The 23,355-nt window shown below is 49.6% G+C and overlaps 1 pseudogene; it reads right to left on the minus strand.

Annotated features, from left to right (window-relative positions):
* Positions 1-23,355, minus strand: part of LOC124012265 — a 102,875-nt pseudogene that overhangs the window by 47,189 nt on the left and 32,331 nt on the right.

Here is a 23,355-nt window from a genome sequence, read left to right on the forward strand (position 1 = left end):
TTGCTTGACATCATGGGAAAATCAAAAGAAATCAGCCAAGCCTGCAGAAAAAAATAATAATTGTAGACCTCCACAAGTCTGATTCATCCTCACAATTTCCAAACACCTGAAGGTACCATGTTCATCTGTACAAGCAATAGTACACAAGTATAAACACTATGGGACCACGCAGCCGTTATACCGCTCAGGAAGGAGATGCGTTCTGTCTTCTAGAGATGAACGTACTTCGGTGCGAAAAGTGAAAACCAATCCCAGAACAACAGCAAAAGACCTTGAGAAGATGCTGGAGGAAACAGGTACAAAAGTATCTATATCCACAGTAAAACAAGTCCTATATCAACATAACCTGAAAGGCCACTCAGCAAGGAAGAAGCTACTGCTCCAAAACCACCATAAAAAAAACCAGACTGGTTTGCAACTGCACATGTGGACAAATATGGTACTTTTTGGAGAAATGTCCTCTGGTCTGATGAAACAAAAATGGAACTGTTTGGCCATAATGACCATCGTTATGTTTGGAGGGAAAAGGAGGATGCTTGCAAGCCGAAGAACACCATCCCAACCGTGAAGCACGGGGGTGGCAGCATCATGTTGTGGGGTGCTTTGCTGCAGGAGGGGCTGGTGCACTTCACAGAATAGATGGCATTATGAGGATGGAAAATTGTGGATATATTGAAGCAACATCTCAAGACATCAGTCAGGAAGTTAAAGCTTGGTCACGAATGGATCTTCCAAATGGACAATGACCCCAAGCTTGCTTCCAAGGACAACAAAGTCAATGTATTGGAGTGGCCATCACAAAGCCCTGACCTCACTCCCATATAAAATTTGTGGGCAGAACTTAAAAAGCATGGGTGAGCAAGGAGGCCTACAAGCCTGACTCAGTTACAACAGCTCTGTCAGGAGGAATGGGCCAAAATTCACCCAACTTATTGTGGGAAGCTTGTGGAAGGCTACCCGAAACGTTTGACCCAAGTTAAACAATTTAAAGGCAATGCTACCAAATACTAATTGCGTGTATGTAAACATCTGACCCACTGGGAATGTGATGAAAGAAATAAAATATGAAATAAATAATTATCTCCACTATTATTCTGACATTTCACATTCTTAAAATAAAGTGTTGATCCTAACTGATCTAAAACAGGGAATTTGTACTAGGATTAAATGTCAGGAATTGTGAAAAAACTGAGTTTAAATGTATTTGACTAAGGTGTATGTAAACTTCTGACTTCAACTGTAGGATATATTGTGGTATATAAGATATAGGATTGGATATGAAATACAGGAAATATAATATAAGATATAGGATATAGTATATAAGATATAGGATAAGATAAAGGATATAGTATATAAGATATAGGATTAGATATAAGATACAGGATATAGGATAAGATATAGGATATAAGATACAGGATATAGGATATACAAGGGCATTATATTCTTCCTCTTATATGTTTTGAATGCCGTCTGAGGCCACAGATTGCAGGGTTATGTTTCAGTGTGCTACAGAAGTGTATCTGTATTACTGCTCTAAACTAAAGCAGTCGTATATGTTGAAACTAACATAAACTGACGGTGCATTTCTGTTACAGGGTGTTGGGTGGGTGTCTCAGTGTTTCAGGGCACATGGAAACTTAGTGTGCATCCCAAGTGGCACCTATATAGGGAATAGGGTGACATTGAGGATGCACTGTGGACTTACCGTGTGAGCTGCAGCTGAGAGGAGGGTTCTCTCTACAGGAGTCCTGCAGTGACTGCGGTTGTCCCACAGGACTATCTGGCCAGAGTAAGTTCCCCCCCACCACCAGGTTAGGATGGAACCGGGCAAGCCCACCGACACCACTGAAGACTAGAGGAGAGAGGGAGAGAGAGAGGGTGGGTTAGAAGGAGAGAAAAAGAGGAAGACAGAGGGGGAAGTGAGCAAGAGAGATAGAGAGGAGAGAGAGAGAGTAAGTAAGATAGAAAGATAGAGAGATGGGGAAGAGAGAGAGAAAGAGAAGGGGGAGAGAGCGAGAGAGGAGAGAGAAAGAAAATGGAGAGAGGGGGGAGAGAGAGAAAGGAGAGAGGGGGAAGTGAGAGAGCGAAAGAGAAGAGAGAGTGAAAGAGGAGAGAAAGAAAGAGAAGAGAGCAGAGAGAGAAGAGACGAGAGAGAGAAAGAGGAAGGTGGGAAGAGAGCACAACAGTTGTTTTGAGTAAGGAGGGAAAGAGCGTGAGAGAGAAGTGGGGTAGTGAGGGAGGGGGGGTGGGAGAGAGGGAGAGAGCGATGATGAGTTGACTGTACAGGGTCTACTGAGGAGAGGAGGGTGACGTAGGGGTAACAACAGAGACAATGTGAGGATTGTGGCCCCAGACGTTTTATATTACAGCATCAAACCCTGCAGGAGCCAGCGGAGCGCAAAGTGTAGCCTCCATCATGACAAGCGTGGCCTTGAACCCCCTCTCTTTGACACTGTGTTTATTGAGTTCTGGTTCCTCTTCACTGAGCCTCACATATGGCTTCTTCCACAGTATCAGCATGCAGATTGTATAGTAGCCTCTACTCTAAATGCGTATCCCAAAATGGCACCCTATATCCTTTATAGTGCCCTGGGCCCTGGTCAATAGTAGTGCACTATTAATGAATAGGCTGCCATTTGGGACACAACCCTTCTCTCCTATAACCAGTGATTAGTTGATCATGACCAGGGTCCTGAGTTTTACTGACCACAATGTGACCTGGTCAGGTTAAACTCTGGGTTCTCGTCCTAATCATAAGAGAATGTTACAGTGAGTACAGTGCTGTTGTACCAGAGCTGACACTATTTAACAATTCAATATCTACTCTTTCTGTGTCGACAGAAGTTAAACTTGAACCAGAACTAAAGCATACAAGGTAGGTCCACTGGCAGTACTTTCCCTTGTTTACACACTGAGAAGAACCCATTTGATCTGGTTCAACTGAAATAGGGATGAAGTGTGGCAGCATTGTTTTCTTTTCTCTTTCGGATCTACTGTTTTATGAGTGAATAAAAGAAAGAGAAGAGAGACTCTCCATCTCACTCTCTCCGTATCTATCCGTCTCTCTCCCTCTCTCCCTCCCCCTCTCTCTCTCTCTCTCTCTCTCTCTCTCTCTCTCTCTCTCTCTCTCTCTCTCTCTCTCTCTCTCTCTCTCTCTCTCTCTCTCTCTCTCTCTCTCTCTCTCTCTCTCTCTCTCTCTCTCTCCCCCAGTCTCTCTCTCCCCCCGTCTCTCTCCCCCCTCTCTCTCTCTCTCCCCCCAGCCCCCCTGTCTCTCCCTCCCCATCTCTCTCTCTCTCTCCCCCAGTCTCTCTCTCTCCCCCCGTCTCTCTCTCCCCCATCTCTCTCTCTCTCTCCCCCAGTCTCTCTCTCTCCCCCCCGTCTCTCTCTCCCCCATATCTCTCTCCCTCCCCCCGTGTCGCTCTATCTCCCTCCCCCATCTTGCTCTCTCTCTCTCCCTCACTCTCTCCCAGTCTCTCTCTCTCTCCCTCCCCGTCTCTCTCTCTCTCCCTCCCCGTCTCTCCGTCTCTCTCTCCCCGTCTCTCAGTCTCTCTCTCCCCGTCTCTCAGTCTCTCTCTCCCCATCTCTCTCTCTCTCCCCATCTCGCTCTCTCTCCCCGTCTCTCTCTCTCCCTCCCTCCCCCCATCTCTCTCTCTCCCCACGTCTCTCTCTCTCCCTCCCCCATCTCTCTCTCCCTTCCCCCACCTCTCTCTCCCTCCCCCCACCTCTCTCTCTCTCCCTCCCCATTTCTCTCTCTCTCCCTCCCCCCACCTCTCTCTCTCTCCCTCCCCATTTCTCTCTCTCTCCCTCCCCCTTCTCCCTCTCTCTCCCTCCCGGTCTCTCCCTCTCCTCTCTCTCTCCCTCCCCGTCTCTCCGTCTCTCTCTCCCCGTCTCTCTCTCCCTCCCCGTTTCTCCATCTCTCTCTCTCCGTCTCTCTCTCTCTCTCCCTCCCCGTCACTCCCTCTCTCCCTCCCTGTCACTCCCTCTCCTCTCTCTCTCCCTCCCCGTCTCTCTCTCTCTCCCTCCGTCTCTCTCTCTCCCTCCCCGTCTCTCAGTCTCTCTCTCCCCGTCTCTCCGTCTCTCTTTCCCCATCTCCCCGTCTCTCTCTCCCCGTCTCTCTCTCCCTCTCCCTCCCCGTCACTCCCTCTCCTCTCTCTCTCCCTCCCTCTCTCTCCCTCCCTCCCCGTCTCTCCATGTCTCTCCCTCTCTCTCCCTCCCCGTTTCTCCATCTCTCTCTCTCCGTCTCTCTCTCTCTCTCCCTCCCCGTCACTCCCTCTCTCCTTCCCTGTCACTCCCTCTCCTCTCTCCCTCTCCTCTCTCTCTCCCTCCCCGTCTCTCCGTCTCTCCCTCCCCGTCTCTCTCTCTCCCTCCCGTCACTCCCTCTCCTCTCTCTCTCCCTCCCTCTCTCTCCCTCTCAGTCTCTCCGTCTCTCTCTCCCTCTCCCTCCCCCATCTTGCTCTCTCTCTCTCCCTCACTCTCTCCCAGTCTCTCTCTCTCTCCCTCCCCGTCTCTCCGTCTCTCTCTCCCCGTCTCTCAGTCTCTCTCTCCCCGTCTCTCAGTCTCTCTCTCCCCATCTCTCTCTCTCTCCCCATCTCGCTCTCTCTCCCCGTCTCTCTCTCTCTCTCCCTCCCTCCCCCCATCTCTCTCTCTCTCTCCCCACGTCTCTCTCTCTCCCTCCCCCCATCTCTCTCTCCCTTCCCCCACCTCTCTCTCCCTCCCCCCACCTCTCTCTCTCTCCCTCCCCATTTCTCTCTCTCTCCCTCCCCCTTCTCTCTCTCTCTCCCTCCCCGTCTCTCAGTCTCCGTCCCCGTCTCTCTCTCCCCCCGTCTCTCTCTCCCTCCCCCCACCTCTCTCTCCCTCCCCCCACCTCTCTCTCTCCCTCCCTCCCCCATCTCTCCCTCTCTCCCTCCCCCCGTCTCTCTCGCTCTCCCTCCCCCATCTCTCTCTCTCCCTCCCCCGGTCTCTCTCTCTCCCTCCCCCCCCCGCCTCTCTCTCTCCCTCATAGCTCTCTCCCTCCCCCTGTGTCGCTCTATCTCCCTCCCCCTCTCTCTCCACCCATCTTGCTCTCTCTCTCTCCCTCACTCTCTCCCGTCTCTCTCTCCCTCTCCCTCCCCGTCAGTCCCTCTCCTCTCTCTCTCTCTCCCTCTCTCTCCCCTCCCCGTCTCTCCATGTCTCTCCCTCTCTCTCCCTCCCCGTTTCTCCATCTCTCTCTCTCCGTCTCTCTCTCTCTCTCTCTCTCTCTCTCTCTCTCTCTCTCTCTCTCTCTCTCTCTCTCTCTCTCTCTCTCTCTCTCTCTCTCTCTCTCTCTCTCTCTCTCCCCCCTCTCTCACTCCCCGTCTCCCCCTCCCTGTCACTCCCTCTCCCCTCTCTCCCTCCCTCCCGTCTCTCCCTCCCCGTCTCCCCGTCCCTCTCCTCTCTCTCTCTCCCTCCCCCATCTCTCCGTCTCTCTCTCCCCCTCCCCGTCTCTCTCTCCCTCCCTGTTTCTCCATCTCTCTCTCTCCGTCTCTCTATCTCTCCCTCCCCGTCTCTCTCTCTCTCCCTCCCTGTCAGTCCCTCTCCCCTCTCTCTCTCCTCCCCATCTCCCCGTCTCTCTCTCCCTCCGTCTCTCTCTCTCTCCTCCCCGTCTCTCTCTCTCTCCCCGTCAGTCTCTCTCTCCCTCTCAGTCTCTCCGTCTCTCCGTCTTCTTTCCCCATCTCCCCGTCTCTCTCTCCCCGTCTCTCTCTCCCTCTCCCTCCCCGTCCTCCCTCTCCTCTCTCTCTCCCTCCCTCTCTCTCCCTCCCTCCCCGTCTCTCCATGTCTCTCCCTCTCTCTCCCTCCCCGTTTCTCCATCTCTCTCTCTCCGTCTCTCTCTCTCTCTCCCTCCCCGTCACTCCCTCTCTCCCTCCCTGTCACTCCCTCTCCCCCTCCCTCTCTCTCCCTCCCCGTCTCTCCCTCTCCTCTCTCTCTCCCTCCCCGTCTCTCCGTCTCTCTCTCTCCGTCTCTCTCTCTCTCCCTCCCCGTCACTCCCTCTCTCCCTCCCTGTCACTCCCTCTCCTCTCTCTCTCCCTCCCTGTCTCTCTCTCTCCCTCCCCCCGCCTCTCTCTCTCCCTCATAGCTCTCTCCCTCCCCCTGTGTCGCTCTATCTCCCTCCCCCTCTCTCTCCACCCATCTTGCTCTCTCTCTCTCTCCCTCACTCTCTCCCGTCTCTCTCTCTCTCCCCATCTCTCCGTCTCTCTTTCCCCATCTCCCCGTCTCTCTCTCCCCGTCTCTCTCTCCCTCTCCCTCCCCGTCACTCCCTCTCCTCTCTCTCTCTCCCTCTCTCTCCCTCCCTCCCCGTCTCTCCGTCTCTCCCTCCCCGTCTCTCTCTCTCCCTCCCGTCACTCCCTCTCCTCTCTCTCTCCCTCCCTCTCTCTTCCTCTCAGTCTCTCCGTCTCTCTCTCCCTCTCCCTCCCCGTCACCCCCTCTCCCCTCTCTTTCACCACACCATGTGCAACCGCCAAGTCCTGTACCCAGAGTTCATTTTAAAGAGGACTGGAAAACAAACCAGAGCAAAAGAAAACACATTTCTCTTTCTTTTCTCCATTTCTTTCTCTCTCTCCTTCTTTCCCTCTGAAGAAACCCGGCTTCCAGACCGGCTACAGAAGAGCCTCGGATGTGAAGTGGTTTTTCAAACAGAGACTCAAAATAAACTGAGCTTTAGGGGTAAAAATAAAGTATTGTGTTGGACATCAGAAACCATCCCTGAGAAGTATATTTACCCACAGGGCCGGCTCTAGTCTTTTGGGGGCCCTAAGCGAGATTTGGAAATTGTTTTTAGTGACCTCCTCTTGATGGCGGAGAGAAAAACTTATGTTTTAAAGTTTATTTCATGCAATTCTAGTCATTTTGCCATTGGGCAGAAATAATCTTTTTCAGTTTTAAAGCTCATTTCCTGTAATTCTACCCATTTTGCCATGGGGTGGAATGAAATATATCTGAGTGAGAGTGACTAACAAATGGGGGCTCCCTGGAGGTCAGGGCCCCTGCGCCAGATCGATATTCGGCAATGCATACTCTAAGTTTAGATAACTGGCTAGACTAAATTACCAATTGAGTGACTGCTGATGAGAAAAATTGCTGATGCACAACCAAATGTGGAACTTGCACCTTGTGTATTCTACTATTCTATCTCTCAACAGGAAGTTGAGACCGCTTATGTCGCTTATGCCTGGAGCCGGGCCTGTTGACCCTAGGGGAACTGCTGGATTAAGGTTTAACTTCTTGGATGAGAAGCGTGTATTTGGATGAGAAGCCTGGATTTGGATGGATTTGGATAGAAAACACTGCAGTTTCCAAAACTGTTAAAATAATGTCTGTGAGTGTAACAGAACTGATATGGCAGGTGAAAACCTGAGGAAAATCCATCCAGGAAGTGGGATTTTTTTGATGTGGGTATTTTCAATTGAATGCCTATAGAGTATCTAATAGGATAGGACCCAGATTACAGATCCTATGGCTTCCACTAGATGTCAACCGTCTTTAAACATGGTTTCAGGCTTGTTTTCTGAAAAATGATAAAGAATGAGACCTTTCTGTCAGTGGACTGTAGAATCATGCAGTGCTGGTTTGCGCGCAATGACCAAGTGCAAACCAGGGAGCAATGACCTATTGTCAGGTTGAAATATTATCAATTATTTAGACAATTGACAACCTGAGAATTAATTATAAACATCGATTGACATGTTTCGACGAAATGTACCTGTACTATTAGGATGTACAGAGCTTTTGAGATATAAAGAGGGACTTTATCCAACAAAACTAACAGTTACTGTGTAGCTGGGACTCTTGTGACTGCAACCATATGAAGATCTTCAAAGGTAAGTGATTAATTTTATCGCTATTTCTGACTTTTATAATTCCTTTACTTGGTTGTAAAATGTTTGTATGCTTTTGTAAGCGGGGCTCTGTCCTCAGACAATCACATGCTATGCTTTCGCGATAAAGCCTTTTTGAAATCTGGCAAAGCGGCTGGATTAACAAGAAGTTCATCTTTAAGCCGATGTATAACACTTGTATTTTTTATAAATGTTTAGTGTGACTATTTCTGTATTTTGAATTTGGGGCTCTGCAATTTCACTGGATGTTGTCGAGGTGGGTCGCTAGCGAAACGCCTGCGCCTGAAAGGTTAAACACATTAATACACAATATTCGATGGTCTGACCGAGAATATTGAGATATTTTGATTTGTGTGAGTTACCAAAGACTTAAAATGGGAAACTGGGTTTTCCTGCAAAGTAGGTAGTCTCTATAGAATGATATAAATATATAGCCTAAATATGAATGACTACAGTCCAAACAAATTCATACTGTACAAAACAATGATACACTTAGTGTGTATTATAACGTCAGATACAATAGACTTCCATTTGTTGCATCCCTCAAAACCACCAGTAAAAAAACAACAACCAATTGATCAACTTCTGAATAAGATATAATTGTATTCTTGTTCACTAGCCTTGTGTACTGTAGGAAAGAATAGAAGCGTCGCGCGCAAGGAATAATAAACTCAGAAAAAAAAGAAACGGCCCATTTTCAGGACCGTCTTTCAAAGATCATTCATAAAAATCCAAATAACTTCACAGATTGTCATTGTAAAGGGTTTAAACACTGTTTCCCATGCTTGTGCAATGAACCATAAACAATTAATGAACATGCACCTGTGGAACGGTCGTTAAGACACTAACCGCTCATCCTGACATGACCCTCCAGCATAACAATGCCACCAGCCATGTTGCTCATTCTGTGCGTGATTTCCTGCAAGACAGGAATGTCAGTGTTCTGCCATGGCCAGCGAAGAGCCCGGATCTCAATTCAATTGAGCACGTCTGGGACCTGTTGGATCAGAGGGTGAGGGTTAGGGCCATCCCCCCAGAAATGTCCAGGAACTTGCAGGTGCCTTGGTGGAAGAGTGGGGTAACATCTCACAGAACCTGGCAAAGACCTGGCAAATCTGGTGCAGTCCATGAGGAGAAGGTGCACTACAGTACTTAATGCAGCTGGTGGCCACACCAGATATTGACTGTTACTTTTCTTTGACCCCCCTTTGTTCAGCGACACATTACTCAATTTCTGTTAGTCACATGTCTGTGGAACTTGTTCAGTTTATGTCTCAGTTGTTGAATCTTGTTATGTTCATACAAATATTCACACATGTTAAGTTGACAGTGAGACAACGTTTCTTTTTTTGCTGAGTTTATCACTCAACACTTATGACATATCTGCTCCCCCCTCACACACATACATCTAAACCAAGTCTGTCTCCTCTCTTCTCTTTTGGCATTAAAAGTGCACTCTGCGATTGGTACATGTATTTTTGCACTATAGTTCTGTTGTTGAATGAATCCCAGACTGCCCCTTTAATACAGACCTCATCGGTTCCTAAATGCTAACTTCGCTATGCTAGCCCTCGACAAGGCCCATAAACCCCATCTCTGATGTAGATGTACGTCTGTCATTTCAAATCAGAGCATCAGAGGCCCCGGGCCTGACCTTTGACCCTTTGGCTGTCTGTGGTTGGGCTTGCTGTCAGAGCCACGCTCCTCAAACAGGGCTGCTTCATTACGGGGCTAATGATAATGAACGCCCGGCCTGGTGGGGTCACCACAACAAGAGGGTCACCACTCCCCTACCAAGACATTCATCAGAGGTCTAATGAAGGAGAGTAACCCAAAACCCCCAACGGAGAAGAGAAGTCTCCTTCTCTCTATATCTCCTTTCACCTCTCTCTCTCTCTCTCTCTCTCTCTCTCTCTCTCTCTCTCTCTCTCTCTCTCTCTCTCTCTCTTCTCTCTCTCTTCTCCTCTTTCTCTCTCTCTTCTCCTCTCTCTCTCTCTCTCTCTCTCTCTCTTCTCTTTCTCTCTCTCTTCTCCTCTTTCTCTCTCTCTTCTCCTCTTTCTCTCTCTCTCTTCTCCTCTCTCTCTCTTCTCATCTCCTCTTTCTCTCTCTCTTCTTTTCTCTCTCTCTCTTCTCCTCTCTCTCTCTTCTCATCTCTCTCTCTTCTCATCTCTCTCTCTTCTCTTCTCCTCTCTCTCTTCTCCTCTCCTCTCTCTCTTCTCCTCTATCTCTCTTCTCTCTCGCTCTTATCTCTCTTCTCCCTCTCCTCCTCTATCTCTCTCTCTTCTCCTCTCTCACATTGCTCCCTTTTTCCTTGTTTCTAACTCTCCTCCTCTTAAGAGATTAATAAATGGCTAAATGTGAGTGTGTATCCCTCTGGAAATGAATATTTGTTATACCATACTTTGCTACAAAGAGACTTAAGATAAATAAATGGTGTTTTCCTCCATTTAATTGTGAATTGTGGTGAAATAAGACAAGACTAAGACAAGCAGGTTCACTGCTCATTCGAATGAGGTTGAGGTATAATACCACTATCCATCTCTTTGAGTCTCTGTAATAACCATGAACATACTAACTTTAAATCTTCTATATTAGAAGTCATCAATTATTCTGTTCTATAAACATACATGTCTGGAGGATCCTCTGCTCGCAATATGACATTATGTACTCTCTTTGCCAGAGTTATCATTACTAATAAATCACTAAGCTTAATAGTAAGGACAGAAAAGGAGGATATCAAAAAGGCTGGATATTGACTCCATATGTTCCGCAGACTTCTGACCCTATCAGGCGTGTCATCTAAAGTGGATGAATCCTGTAACTAAATTCAGAGTTCCCACTCTTTATAGTTGAATCCGCTCCCTATTTCACCACTATCCTCGTCTGTAGGCCTACGGAATGAACTACTGACATTAGCTCCGTTTGTCTCTACGGTGCAGTTTGCAGCGTCTGCCAGAAATGCGCATGATCCTTTATTCTTAAATCATATATCAACATGTGTGGTTGTGAATTACCCTGACTGTACTGTCTATCATTAGCTACTGAAGACTGGTTCTATTGTCCCCATAAAACAATGTATGACTTCTGCCCAGGGGGAATTGGTCAACACATTTCCCCATTCAGATGTCATGTTGTGTTATTAACAGATAAGAGTTCATGTCTGTGTCCCAAATGGCACCCTATTCCCTACATAGTGCACTACTTTTGACGAGAGCCACATGGTAGCCCTATGGAAGCCGAATGGGCCCTGGACAAAAGTAGTGCACTATATAGGGAATATGGTACCATTGGGATACAACCAGTGATATTAGGGGCCAGATTCAATCTTTGTTTACACAACTACTGCCTGTGAACAAACGTCTGACTGGAAGCATCTGCCTGTGAGGGGAATCTACTTGTTATTTTTACACTACATATGCAAATTAATTTCACTGTAGGAAAAGAGCTACTGTATGTTTATATACACTAAGTATACACAACTTTAAGAACACCTGCTCTTTCCATGACAGACTGACTAGGTGAATCCAGGTGAAAGCTATGATCGCTTATTGATGTCACTTGTTAAATCCACTTCGATCAGTGTAGATGAAGGGGAGGAGAGGTTAAAGTGTACGTGTGCCATTCAGAGGGTGAATTTAAGTGCCTTTGAACGGGGTACAGTAGTAGGTGCACCGTCTTGTATCAAGAACGGCAGTTCAATATTAGGAAGGTGTTTGTGTTCCTAATTTTTGGTATACTCATTGTACAACTGAATAAATCTTAAGATCTCAGTCTCATGAGTACCTTTGAAACAAAGTGGATATTCCAGTAAATATAGGCCCTTGCACCTGTCTGAAGGTTCCTATATAAAACCCATCTCGCACACTTCTCTGTGCAAAGTCTGTATTATGATCATACCTCAATAATATGACTTTCATTTCCAAAGTTAAGTAGCTCTGAGACCATTTCTCCTCTTTCTCAAGGTCCGTTCAGCGTGAGTCCGTACCCTGCAAAGTCATCTGGCGGTAGCCCAGAACCGGACGGATGTTTAAACTGACAGCTCCACTGAAAAACACCAGTGAAAATCATTTTTCTGCATTGACTCTCAATTGAAACGCGATGGTAAAACTCAAATTGAGGGCCCAGCACCTACAGAGCAAAAGGGGTTTTCCTTCCCCAAGCCAGCTGTTTAAATCATCTCAGAGATGTGAAGTGCTTGTGACAGACCCTATTATATTAATGGGAAGTGTTCTGTACAGAATAATACACAAGGCTAACCCATGATGAGAGATGGCACGGAGCGAGGGATTATGGAGGAGAGAAATGAACACTCCCTCCTTTGTTGCCTCCCTCCTTACCGGAGGGAAAAATGCTCCTGGAGTTCGGGTCAGGGGAGGGAGTAGGAGGATAGATGACTGAGTAAGAGACAGTATATTCTCCTCTCGCTGTACCACCACACTCATCTGGTTTTCAGCAGGGCTTATGAGGACCAGATGGACAGAACCCTCTTCTCTTGGCATCCCTCGCTCCCTCGCTCTTTTTCTGCCTGTCTTTTTTACGACACCCCACAGATTTTGTCACTCTGTGGTCTCTGGCACAGCCGATGTAATACCATATCTCTGTTTCATCAAATAAAGAAAAGGAGGCCCTGAATACAAGCAGCCTTTCTCTCCTTCTCTTCTCTCTAACCCTCTCCTTCTCTCTGCCCCTCTCCTTCTCTCTGCCCCTCTCCTTCTCTGTCCCCTCTCCTTCTCTCTGTCCCCTCTCCTTCTCTCTGCCCTCTCTCCTTCTCTCTGCCCTCTCTCCTTCTCTCTGTCCCCTCTCCTTCTCTCTGTCCCCTCTCCTTCTCTCTGCCCTCTCTCCTTCTCTCTGTCCCCTCTCCTTCTCTCTGCCCCTCTCCTTCTCTCTGTCCCCTCTCCTTCTCTCTGTCCCCTCTCCTTCTCTCTGTCCCCTCTCCTTCTCTCTGTCCCCTCTCCTTCTCTCTGCCCTCTCTCCTTCTCTCTGTCCCCTCTCCTTCTCTCTGCCCTCTCTCCTTCCTTCTCTCTCCTTCTCTCTGCCCTCTCTCCTTCTCTCTGCCCCTCTCCTTCTTTCTGCCCTCTCTCATTCTCTCTGCCCTCTCCTCCTCTCTGCCCTCTCTTTCTCTCTGCCCTCTCTGTCTCTCTGCCCCTCTCCTTCTTTCTGCCCTCTCTCCTTCTCTCTGCCCTCTCTCCTTCTCTCTGCCCTCTCTCATTCTCTCTGCCCTCTCCTCCTCTCTGCCCTCTCTGTCTCTCTGCCCCTCTCCTTCTCTCTGCCCTCTCTCATTCTCTCTGCCCTCTCTCATTCTCTCTGCCCTCTCTCATTCTCTCTGCCCTCTCTCATTCTCTCTGCCCTCTCTCATTCTCTCTGCCCTCTCTCATTCTCTCTGCCCTCTCCTTCTCTCTGCCCTCTCTTTCTCTCTGCCCTCTCTGTCTCTCTGCCCCTCTCCTTCTTTCTGCCCTCTCTCCTTCTCTCTGCCCCTCTCCTTCTTTCTGCCCTCTCTGTCTCTCTGCCCCTCTCCTTCTTTCTGCCTTCTCTCCTTCTCTCTGCCCTCTCCTTCTCTCTGCCCCTCTCCTTCTCTCTGCCCTCTCTGTCTCTCTGCCCCTCTCCTTCTTTCTGCCCCTCTCCTTTTTTCTGCCTTCTCTCATTCTCTCTGCCCTCTCCTTCTCTCTGCCCTCTCTTTCTCTCTGCCCTCTCTGTCTCTCTGCCCCTCTCCTTCTTTCTGCCCTCTCTCCTTCTCTCTGCCCTCTCTTTCTCTCTGCCCTCTCTGTCTCTCTGCCCCTCTCCTTCTTTCTGCCCCTCTCCTTCTCTCTGCCCTCTCTCATTCTCTCTGCCCTCTCTCATTCTCTCTGCCCTCTCTCATTCTCTCTGCCCTCTCTCATTCTCTCTGCCCTCTCCTTCTCTCTGCCCTCTCTTTCTCTCTGCCCTCTCTGTCTCTCTGCCCCTCTCCTTCTTTCTGCCCTCTCTCCTTCTCTCTGCCCCTCTCCTTTTTTCTGCCCTCTCTGTCTCTCTGCCCCTCTCCTTCTTTCTTCCCTCTCTCATTCTCTCTGCCCTCTCTGTCTCTCTGCCCCTCTCCTTCTTTCTGCCCTCTCTCCTTCTCTCTGCCCCTCTCCTTCTTTCTTCCCTCTCTCATTCTCTCTGCCCTCTCTCATTCTCTCTGCCCTCTCCTTCTCTCTGCCCTCTCCTTCTCTCTGCCCTCTCCTTCTCTCTGCCCTCTCTGTCTCTCTGCCCCTCTCCTTTTTTCTGCCTTCTCTCCTTCTCTCTGCCCCTCTCCTTTTTTCTGCCTTCTCTCATTCTCTCTGCCCTCTCTGTCTCTCTGCCCTCTCTGTCTCTCTGCCCTCTCTGTCTCTCTGCCCCTCTCCTTCTTTCTGCCCTCTCTCTGTCTCTCTGCCCCTCTCCTTCTCTCTGCCCCTCTCCTTTTTTCTGCCTTCTCTCATTCTCTCTGCCCTCTCCTTCTCTCTGCCCTCTCTTTCTCTCTGCCCTCTCTGTCTCTCTGCCCCTCTCCTTCTCTCTGCCCTCTCTTTCTCTCTGCCCTCTCTGTCTCTCTGCCCCTCTCCTTCTTTCTGCCCCTCTCCTTTTTTCTGCCTTCTCTCATTCTCTCTGCCCTCTCCTTCTCTCTGCCCTCTCTTTCTCTCTGCCCTCTCTGTCTCTCTGCCCCTCTCCTTCTTTCTGCCCTCTCTCCTTCTCTCTGCCCTCTCTTTCTCTCTGCCCTCTCTGTCTCTCTGCCCCTCTCCTTCTTTCTGCCCTCTCTCCTTCTCTCTGCCCCTCTCCTTTTTTCTGCCCTCTCTGTCTCTCTGCCCTCTCCTTCTTTCTTCCCTCTCTCATTCTCTCTGCCCTCTCTGTCTCTCTGCCCCTCTCCTTCTTTCTGCCCTCTCTCCTTCTCTCTGCCTCCTTCTTCTTTCTTCCCTCTCTCATTCTCTCTGCCCTCTCTCATTCTCTCTGCCCTCTCCTTCTCTCTGCCCTCTCCTTCTCTCTGCCCTCTCTTTCTCTCTGCCCTCTCTGTCTCTCTGCCCCTCTCCTTTTTTCTGCCTTCTCTCCTTCTCTCTGCCCCTCTCCTTTTTTCTGCCTTCTCTCATTCTCTCTGCCCTCTCTGTCTCTCTGCCCTCTCTGTCTCTCTGCCCTCTCTGTCTCTCTGCCCCTCTCCTTCTTTCTGCCCTCTCTCTGTCTCTCTGCCCCTCTCCTTCTCTCTGCCCCTCTCCTTTTTTCTGCCTTCTCTCATTCTCTCTGCCCTCTCCTTCTCTCTGCCCTCTCTTTCTCTCTGCCCCTCTCCTTCTCTCTGCCCTCTCTTTCTCTCTGCCCTCTCTGTCTCTCTGCCCCTCTCCTTCTTTCTGCCCCTCTCCTTTTTTCTGCCCTCTCCTTCTCTCTGCCCTCTCCTTCTCTCTGCCCTCTCTTTCTCTCTGCCCTCTCTGTCTCTCTGCCCCTCTCCTTCTTTCTGCCCTCTCTCCTTCTCTCTGCCCTCTCTTTCTCTCTGCCCTCTCTGTCTCTCTGCCCCTCTCCTTCTTTCTGCCCCTCTCCTTCTCTCTGCCCTCTCTCATTCTCTCTGCCCTCTCTCATTCTCTCTGCCCTCTCTCATTCTCTCTGCCCTCTCTCATTCTCTCTGCCCTCTCTCATTCTCTCTGCCCTCTCCTTCTCTCTGCCCTCTCTTTCTCTCTGCCCTCTCTGTCTCTCTGCCCCTCTCCTTCTTTCTGCCCTCTCTCCTTCTCTCTGCCCCTCTCCTTTTTTCTGCCCTCTCTGTCTCTCTGCCCCTCTCCTTCTTTCTTCCCTCTCTCATTCTCTCTGCCCTCTCTGTCTCTCTGCCCCTCTCCTTCTTTCTGCCCTCTCTCCTTCTCTCTGCCCCTCTCCTTCTTTCTTCCCTCTCTCATTCTCTCTGCCCTCTCTCATTCTCTCTGCCCTCTCCTTCTCTCTGCCCTCTCCTTCTCTCTGCCCTCTCTTTCTCTCTGCCCTCTCTGTCTCTCTGCCCCTCTCCTTTTTTCTGCCTTCTCTCCTTCTCTCTGCCCCTCTCCTTTTTTCTGCCTTCTCTCATTCTCTCTGCTGTCTCTCTGCCCTCTCTGTCTCTCTGCCCCTCTCCTTCTTTCTGCCCTCTCTCTGTCTCTCTGCCCCTCTCCTTCTCTCTGCCCCTCTCCTTTTTTCTGCCTTCTCTCATTCTCTCTGCCCTCTCCTTCTCTCTGCCCTCTCTTTCTCTCTGCCCTCTCTGTCTCTCTGCCCCTCTCCTTCTCTCTGCCCTCTCTTTCTCTCTGCCCTCTCTGTCTCTCTGCCCCTCTCCTTCTTTCTGCCCCTCTCATTCTCTCTGCCCTCTCCTTCTCTCTGCCCTCTCCTTCTCTCTGCCCTCTCTTTCTCTCTGCCCTCTCTGTCTCTCTGCCCCTCTCCTTCTTTCTGCCCTCTCTCCTTCTCTCTCTGCCCTCTCTCCTTCTCTCTGCCCTCTCCTTCTCTCTGCCCTCTCTTTCTCTCTGCCCTCTCTGTCTCTCTGCCCCTCTCCTTCTTTCTGCCCTCTCTCCTTCTCTCTGCCCTCTCTCCTTCTCTCTGCCCTCTCCTTCTCTCTGCCCTCTCTTTCTCTCTGCCCTCTCTGTCTCTCTGCCCCTCTCCTTCTTTCTGCCCTCTCTCCTTCTCTCTGCCCTCTCTCCTTCTCTCTGCCCCTCTCCTTCTTTCTGCCCTCTCTCCTTCTCTCTGCCCCTCTCATTCTTTCTGCCCTCTCTCCTTCTCTCTGCCCCTCTCCTTTTTTCTGCCTTCTCTCCTTCTCTCTGCCCTCTCTCATTCTCTCTGCCCTCTCTCATTCTCTCTGCCCTCTCCTTCTCTCTGCCCTCTCCTTCTCTCTGCCCTCTCTCCTTCTCTCTGCCCTCTCTTTCTCTCTGCCCTCTCTTTCTCTCTGCCCTCTCTGTCTCTCTGCCCCTCTCCTTCTTTCTGCCCTCTCTCCTTCTCTCTGCCCTCTCTCCTTCTCTCTGCCCTCTCCTTCTCTCTGCCCTCTCTTTCTCTCTGCCCTCTCTGTCTCTCTGCCCCTCTCCTTCTTTCTGCCCTCTCTCCTTCTCTCTGCCCTCTCTCCTTCTCTCTGCCCCTCTCCTTCTTTCTGCCCTCTCTCCTTCTCTCTGCCCCTCTCCTTCTTTCTGCCCTCTCTCCTTCTCTCTGCCCCTCTCCTTTTTTCTGCCTTCTCTCCTTCTCTCTGCCCCTCTCCTTCTTTCTTCCCTCTCTCATTCTCTCTGCCCTCTCTCATTCTCTCTGCCCTCTCCTTCTCTCTGCCCTCTCCTTCTCTCTGCCCTCTCTTTCTCTCTGCCCTCTCTGTCTCTCCGCCCCTCTCCTTCTTTCTGCCCTCTCTCCTTCTCTCTGCCCCTCTCCTTCTCTCTGCCCCTCTCCTTCTTTCTGCCCTCTCTCATTCTCTCTGCCCTCTCTCCTTCTCTCTGCCCCTCTTCTTCTTTCTGCCCCTCTCCTTCACACTGCCCTCTCTCCTTCACACTGCCCTCTCTCCTTCACACTGCCCTCTCTCCTTCTCTCTGCCCCTCTCCTTCACACTGCCCTCTCTCCTTCACACTGCCCTCTCTCCTTCACACTGCCCTCTCTCCTTCACACTGCCCTCTCTCCTTCACACTGCCCTCTCTCCTTCACACTGCCCTCTCTCCTTCTCTCTGCCCCTCTCCTTCACACTGCCCTCTCTCCTTCACACTGCCCTCTCTCCTTCTCTCTGCCCCTCTCCTTCACACTGCCCTCTCTCCTTCACACTGCCCTCTCTCCTTCTCTCTGCCCCTCTCCTTCACACTGCCCTCTCTCCTTCTCTCTGCCCCTCTCCTTCACACTGCCTCTCTTTCTCTCCTCTCTGTCCTCTCTCCTTCACACTGCCCTCTCTCCTTCACACTGCCCTCTCTCCTTCACACTGCCCTCTCTCCTTCACACTGCCCTCTCTCCTTCACACTGCCCTCTCTCCTTCACACTGCCCTCTCTCCTTCACACTGCCCTCTCTCCTTCACACTGCCTCTCTTTCTCTCCTCTCTGTCCTCTCTCCTTCTCTCTGCCCCCTCTCTCTCTACCCCCTCGCTCTACTTATCCTTCTCTCTGCCCCCTCTCTCTCTGCCCTCTCCCCCTGCCCTCTCTTTCTCTCTGCCCCTCTCCTTCTCTCTGCCCTCTCTCTCTGCCCTCTCGCTCTACTTTTCTCCTTCTCTCTGCCCTCTCTCTCTGCCCTCTCTCTCTCTTTCTTTCCTTTCCATCTCTGTTTCTCTTTCTTCTTCCCTCTCTTCAGTGGCTGTGACCTTAGTCATACTAACATAGGAGAAGTAGCGCACATTTATATTAAAATATCTCAAATTAAACAGATTATTCAGGTGTGAATTAGCTTTGAAAAACTATTGAATTGATCAAGTATGATTAGAAAAATGGCTTTAACACAATGATAGACTGCTAAGTAAGTATTAAAATGTTCATCTACATAGCTTTACCATAGTCCATTAAAGCAATACACATCATCTAACCATTAGATCCAGGAACAGAAAGAATGCTGGAACAATCCACCATAATGGAGGTAGAATCTCTAGCTGCTGAAAGAACATCTTATATACAAGTCTATTACAAAAACCCCACAGACACAGGTTCTTTGCCCTTTCTCCTACAAAACTCACAGTGGCTTTTATAGGATTTCTCTAGTTAGCTTTATGAGCAAATGCAACTCCATCCACCACTATAATCTGGAGTGGGAAAATCTCTCTCTCTCTCTCTCTCTCTCTCTCTCTCTCTCTCTCTCTCTCTCTCTCTCTCTCTCTCTCTCTCTCTCTCTCTCTCTCTCTCTCTCTCTCTCTCTCTCTCTCTCTCTCTCTCTCTCTCTCTCTCTCTCTCTCTCTCTCTCTCTCTCTCTCTCTCTCTCTCTCTCTCTCTCTCCCCCCCCTCCCTCTCTCTCCCCTCCCTCCCTCTCTCCCTCTCTCTCCCCTCCCTCTCTCTCTCCCCCTCCCTCTCTCTCTCTCTCTCTCTCTCCCCCTCCATCCCTCTCTCTCTCTCCCCCTCCCTCCCTCTCTCTCTCCCCCTCTCTCTCTCCCTCCCCCCTCCCTACCTCTCTCTCCCCCTCTCTCTCTCTCTCTCCCCTCCCTCCCTCTCTCTCTCCCCTCCCTCCCTCCCTCTTTCTCTCTCTCTCTCTCTCTCTCTCTCTCTCTCTCTCTCTCTCTCTCTCTCTCTCTCTCTCTCTCTCTCTCTCTCTCTCTCTCTCTCTCTCTCTCTCTCTCTCTCTCTCTCTCTCTCTCTCTCTCTCTCTCTCTCTCTCTCTCTCTCTCTCTCTCTCTCTCTCTCTCTCTCTCTCTCTTCTCTCTTCTCTCTCTCTTCTCTCTCTCTCTCTAACCTCTGGCACAGGGAGCAGGTCACGACGAGTCATTGTGTTTAAAGAAAACCTAGAGATATTAATCAAAATATGGCTGAGTGGGATGGGAGCTGACAGTGTCAGCGGGGGTGCCGGCGGGCTGAGGGGTGAGGTTTTCAGGGTGTGCCAATGATGTGGCGTGACCCAGCCCACTTGAGAGGGTCCTGTGATGTTACCGGAGTGCCGGGGGTTTGGAGTGATGACGGGTCAACTGATGGGGCTGTAAAGAGAGGAGCAGCACATTAACTTCCTCACATCAATCCCCTAAGGATGACGTGCCTGAGGGGGTATTTTAAATCCATGAGGGGGCACAACTAGTATTGCTTTAGAGTCCTGATAACACAGTCCTGATTCAAATGCACCTAAATGTATCTGAAATGTAGCTGTACACATCAACAACCGTGACTTTATATAACAACACCCCATTTTGACATGTATCTGAAATGCAGCCGTGGCTACGTAGGCCTACACATCATTTGTGCCTATCAACACGCACAGATCAGCTGACAGGATGAGCACCACCACTAGCTTATCAGAGATTCTTACAGGCTTCAGATTAAACTTCAATCATTAGGAAAAAAATAAAACGTAACCCTAATTCTAACCTTAATTCTAAACCCCCTAGAAATAGCATTTGACCTTGTGAGGACCAACAAAATGTCCCCAGTCGGGGACTTCTAGTCCCCACAAGTATAGTTAAACACACACACAGGCCTATCTGAAATACAGCCATATACACATATATAGCCTGATATGCGCTCATTAAAACAGCACACATCGTAACCATTGATTCAGGACCATGGACAGAAGGCTATCAGTGCCAGTCAGCACAATGAAAGGATAACTTTAGATGCACTGCCAATTTCAGCACCACCTCAGAGCACAAACAATATAGCATATTGGTCATCGTCCCTATACCTGTCAAATAACGCAAAACTGTATATCTACGGTGTAGTTGGAAAGTATTCAGACCCCTTGAGTTTTTACACATTTTGTTACCTTACAGCCGTATTCTAAAATGTATTCAATTACCTTTTCCCCCTCAACCTATGCACAATACCCCATGATGACAAAGAAAAAAAACAGGTTTAGAATATTTATCAAATTTATTACAAATAAAAAGCAGAAAAACATTATTTATATAAGTATTCTGTATCTTTGCTATAAGACTTGAAATTGAGCTCAGGTGCATCCTGTTTCCATTCATCATATTTGAGATGTTTCTACAACTTCAATGGAATCCACCTATAGTAAAATCAATTGATTGGACATGATTTGGAAAGGCACACACCTGTCTATTTAAGGTCCCACAGCTGAGCAAAAACCAAGCATGTTGAGGCACAGATCTGGGGAAGGGTATCAAACTATTTTTGAAGCATTGAAGCTCCCCACGAACACCGTAGTTTTCATCATTCTTAAATGGAAGAAGTATGGAACCATCAAGACTCTTCCTAGAGCTGGCCGCCCGGCCAAACTGAACAATCGGGGGAGAAGGGACTTGGTAAGGGAGGTGAACCCGATGGTCACTCTGACAGAGCTCCAGAGTTCCTCTGAGGAGATGGGAGAACCTTCCAGAAAGACAATCATCTCTGCAGCACTCCACCAATCAGGCCTTTATGGTAGAATGGCCAGATGGAAGCCACTCCTCAGTAAAATGACAGCCCATTTGGAATTTGCCAAAAGGCACCTAAAGGACTCTCAGACCATGAGAAACAATATTCTCTGGTCTGATGAAACCAAGATTGAACTCTTTGGCCTGAATGCCACGCATCACCTCCGGAGGAAACCTGACACCATCCCTATGGTGAAGCAGGGTGGTGGCAGCGTCATGCTGTGGGGATGATTTTCACCGGCAGGGACTGGGAGACTAGTCAGGATCGAGGGAAAGATGAATGGAGCAAAGTAGAGAGAGATCCTTGATGAAAACCTGCTCTAAAGCACTCAGGACCTCAGACTTGGGCAAAGGTTCACCTTCCAACAGGACGATGACCCTAAGCACACAGCCAAGACAACGCAGGAGTGGCTTTGTGAGAACTTTCTGAATGTCCTTGAGTGGCCAAGCCAGAGCCCGGACCTGAACCTGATCGAACATCTCTGGAGAGACCTGAAAATAGCTGTGCAGCAACGCTCCCCATCCAACCTGACAGACCTTGAGAGGCTCTGCAGTGAAGAATGGGAGACACTCCCCAAATACAGGTGTGCCTAGCTTGTGGCCAGGACAATAAAGGTTGTAGCTTACCATTTAGATGTGTCGCAGCCTCCTCCATGCTGTGTTGAACCTCAAGAGAATTTTCTGATTCCATTCTTCGTGACAGAGAAGAACTTGGACTGGGCTGAGCGGTAGCTGCCTTCCCGCAGGGGTGGCAGGGCCAAGAGACCAGAGGTGGCAGAATGGATTACTCGGATTGAGGTGTAGGGTTTGAGCATAGCCTGAAGGTAGGGAGGGGCAGTTCCTCTTGCTGCTCTGTAGGCAAGCACCATGGTCTTGTAGTGGATGGGAGTTTTGACTGGATGCCAAAGGAGTGTGCGTAGGAGCGGGGTGACATGGGATAACTTGGGAAGGTTGAAAACCAGGCAGGTAGCAGCGTTCTGGATGAGATGCAGGGGTTTAATGGTACAAGCGGGGAGCCCAGCCACAGCATGTTGCATTAGTACCTGTGCCACTTCCTGTGATGTAGGGTTGTCCTCTATGGATGTTGTAGAGCATGAACATGCAGGAGCGGGTCACTGCTTTGATGTTTGCAGAGAATGACAGGGTGTTGTCCAGGGTCACTCCAAGGTTCTTTGCACTCTGGGAGGGCAACACTGTGGAGTTGTCAACCGTGATGGAAAGGTCTTTGAGCGGGCAGGCCTTCCCCAGGAGGAAGAGCAGCTCCGTCTTGTTGAGGTTGAGCTTGAGGTAGTGGGCCGACATCCAAGCTGAGATATCTGCCAGGCACGTGGGTGCACTTTGAGATATCAGCTGATGTACGAAGGGCTATATGATTTGATTTGATTTGATGTTGCCACCTGTGTGTCAGAAGGGGGGAAAGAGAAAGTAGTTGTGTGTCATATGCATAGTAATGATAGGAGAGACCATGTGAGGATATCATGGAGCCAAATGACTTGGTGTATAGAGAGAAGAGGAGAGGGCCTAGAACCGAGCCCTGGGGGACACCAGTAGTGAGAGTATGTGGTGCAGAAACAGATCCTCTCCACGTCACCTGGAAGGAGCGGCCTGTCAGGTAGGATGCAATTCAAGAGTGTGCAGAGCCTGAGACACCCAGCCCTGAGAGGGTGAAGAGGAGGATCTGATGGTTCACAGTGTCGAAGGCAGTGGATAGATAAAGGAGGATGAGAACAGAAGAAAGAGAGTCAGCTTTGGCAGTGCGGAGAGCCTCCGTGACATAAAGAAGAGCAGTCTAGGTTGAGTAACCCAGCTTGAAGCCTGACTGGTTTGGGTCAACAAGATCGTTCTGAGAGAGATAACGAGAAAGTTGGTCAGAGACAGCACACCTAAGTGTTTTGGAAAAAAAATAAAGAAAGGATAACCGTATATAGCTTTTGACGTCAGATAAGTTGAGTGTTGGTTTCTTGAAGACGGGAGCAACTCGGGCCATTTTGAAGATAGAGGGAACGCAGCCAGTGGTCAGTGATGAGTTGGTGAGGGAAATGAGGAATGGGAGAAGGTTTCCAGACATGGTCTGGAGAAGGGAGGAGGGGATGGGGTCAAGCAGACAGGTTGTTGGGCGACCAGACCTCCCTAGTCGCATGACTTCATCTGGAGAAAGAGGGGAGAAAGAGGTCAAGCCGTAAGCTAGTTCTGTGTGAGTGGGAGCAGTGGACTCAATAGGCTGATTGAATGAGGAATGGATGTCATCAACCTTCTTTCAAAGTGGTTGACAAAGTCGTCCGCAGAGAGGGGGGGGTGGAGGATTAAGCAGGGAGAAGAAGGTGGAAAATAGTTGACTAGGGTTAGATGCAGAAGCTTGAAATGTACAGTGATAGAAAGTGGCTTTAGCAGCAGATACAGAGAAACAGAAGGTAGAGAGGAGGAGGGTGTGAAAGAAAGGATGATAGGCCCTCCAGAAGTTCAGCTTTCCTTCATTTCCGCTCAGCTCAGCCACAGAGTGGGAGGGGAGGGCCTGGCCGGCTGAGAGGAAAGGGGACAGTGCGAGTCATAGGATACGGAAAGGGAGGAGAGTAGGG

The sequence above is a fragment of the Oncorhynchus gorbuscha genome, linkage group LG24 (genome assembly GCF_021184085.1).
Source record: "Oncorhynchus gorbuscha isolate QuinsamMale2020 ecotype Even-year linkage group LG24, OgorEven_v1.0, whole genome shotgun sequence".
In the NCBI taxonomy this organism is placed as follows: Eukaryota; Metazoa; Chordata; class Actinopteri; order Salmoniformes; family Salmonidae; genus Oncorhynchus; species Oncorhynchus gorbuscha.